Below are 2623 nucleotides of genomic sequence, written 5' to 3'. Positions count from 1 at the left end.
GTTTACAGCTGTTCCGATGGAAAAGGACGGGCAGGTTTTGATGATTGCAAAGGCTTCCGACTCAGAAGAATGCCGTTTACAGCCGTAAGCCTGCCTTTGCCCGCCCCTGTAAAGAAGAAGTCCTATCTGTCTTCTGAGGAGGGGCCAGCTTGGTCTCTGGAACCCTTGGGTTTGCATTTGCCCACGGGGGGGCGGGGATCTGGGGCTGACTCTCGGGCACAGGACAGGGGGGAGGGGCGGGGCCAAAGCAGAGGCTGCAAACTGGTGATTCACAGGCTGACCACCACCTCGAGATGTGTTTTACTGACCCTTGGCTTTGTAAAAATAACTTGAGCTAAATTTACAAAAGGCAGCTGATCACATACTAAAACCGGAATTCCCAACCTCTCTGGAGACATTGGAAGATCTGTCACCCGCCTTCCTGTTTGCCGCCATCTGTACCTCCCCTGTTTGTCACCAGTTACTGACACCGAGCCCTGGCTGCATTTGTCTGCAAGCTGGCAGCAGATTCTGCTCTTAATGGAACAGAAAGGTCTCTCCGCACCGCGGCAACATGGACAAGCGAAAGGGAAAGCCAGAGCCTTGTCTGGTGTCCCGAACACCTGCCTGGGTCCTGGAGGCGCTTATGTCTGAGAACTGGAGGCTAATATCTGACCTGTAGTCTTTGCTGCATGTCCATATGCCGCCCCACCCCACCCCCACCCCCAACCCCCACGGCTCAGGCCGTCCTGTCACAGGTGTTCTGTGGGCGGGGTCACACACACACACACACACACACACGCACACACTTGCTTCTTGGGTGTGAATCCTGGTTTTATCCCTTCCTAGCTGGGAGGTCGCCTAACCTCTCTGTAATGTGGGCGTGATATTGTATGTACCTTTTAGGGCTTTTGTGAGGATTAAGTGATATAGTTCATGTAAACCATGTAGGCCTGTGCCTGGAATGAAGCAAACAAGGCAGAGGGTGACAATGACAGGTCAGGGTGACACGGGAAACCCAACATTTAGGACATGTCGAGGAGGTGGGGACATGTGAGCTGACAGAGGAATGAGAAGGAACCGCTGGGAACGTTGATACAGAGCCCCTGGGCTGCTCCAATTGAAAACAAACCCACGGGCTCTTTAGTTAGGGGTCCGATTGCCCGCCGCCAAAATTATAATTCTGAATATTATAGTTGAGTGAAAAGAAAATTGTTTATTTAACAGTTACACATATCCTTGCCTCCCCGCTACCAAACCTTGCCAGTTTTAGGGGGGGGTCAGAAACACCGTTTCCCTACTTCCCACAGTTCAGCTTTACTAGCGGCTGCCAATCATTCAATCTGATTGGGGAGGTCCTTTCTGTGCTGTGGTGCCCTTCAGCTCTCAGTACAAAACCGCTGGGATTCTCAGCCTCCTTGCAAACTGTCTTCTTTCTGTAAACCGCGTGGACCTCCTCTCCTTCTCCAGAGCACCCCTGCGATCACCCGCCAGCGAGGGAGACAGCCCCAGAGCGTGCCCCCCTAAAGTGTTCGCAGCTGCCTATATATCCCTGACTGCGTCCTCTGACGCAGGGGGTGTTGCCAACAGTTCTGACCATTGGCAGAACCCCACGTAGGCTCTGTGTGCTTTCCATACCATCACCTGGTTCAAGACCCCTCCCATCCACCTGAGGCCTTGGAAGCATCAAGCAATTTTGCGTAATGAAAGACACCAGCCACCAGCCTCAGGCGTGTGGAGGCATTCTGAAAGCTGCTTCCTTCTCCCCATCCCCCAGCCGCAAACTCCGGGGATTTTTGGATTCCTTGTTTCTGTAACAAATGGAGTGGAGGGAACAGTGTGTGAGGCAGAAGGAACAGCAGTGTGAAGGTTCAGAGGCACGAATGAGCTTAGCTTGCTTGAGGACCAGAAGGAAGGAGGCCAGTGTGGCTGGAGCAAAGCAGCTGAGGATCAAATGTGAGGCCGAAAGGTAGACAGGGGCCTGTGGCCATGGCGAGGTATTTGGATTTGATACACTCGACAGATGAGATGCTCAAGGCAGGTCCAAGCCCCTGAGGGGAAGCAGGGGACCCAGCTGGCCACAGTCTGGGTCTTAGGCCTCGGTTCATCTGGCAGGGAAATGGGTATGTGGCTGACATTGAGCTGGTCTATTCAGTGGGACTGAACCAGTAGTTAAAATACTGAAATACTTCTCTACCAGTTGGTAAAAAGCCACTGCCCAGCCCCTCCTGGGACCCGACTTCTGCACAACCCAGCAAGTGTGCAGAATCCCCAAGAAGCCATCTGATTGAGTTGTTCTGCTCCGTACCAGTTCTCAGCTCCGTTGGCTGGTGTGGGCGTGGGGAGCCTCATGGAAAAGAGCAGGTGGCATTTGCTGGATCTCAGCTTCCTTGGGAGGCGCAGGAGTGTCAGGGGTTTAGAGGAGACAGGTCTCTGTTACCCGGCACAGCCCCGTGGAGACAGACAGCAGACGTGAATGCCAGAGCTGGCAGCCCAGGGACCCCCAGACACTGGGGGAGGCCCGAGACCACTCCAAGTCTCCCCACAGCTACCCCAGGCAGGGCCTGGAGGAGAGCTGGGTCTGATGGAAAAACCTAACCAGGTGATGAGGCAGATAGCCCAGAAAGAGGTCAGAGGTCAGGGG

This window comes from Furipterus horrens, unplaced genomic scaffold (assembly GCF_987537825.1).
Source record: "Furipterus horrens unplaced genomic scaffold, mFurHor1.1.pri manual_scaffold_11, whole genome shotgun sequence".
Lineage (NCBI taxonomy): Eukaryota > Metazoa > Chordata > Mammalia > Chiroptera > Furipteridae > Furipterus > Furipterus horrens.
The sequence above is the reverse complement of the archived record's forward strand: the minus strand, read 5'-3'. Positions refer to the sequence as shown.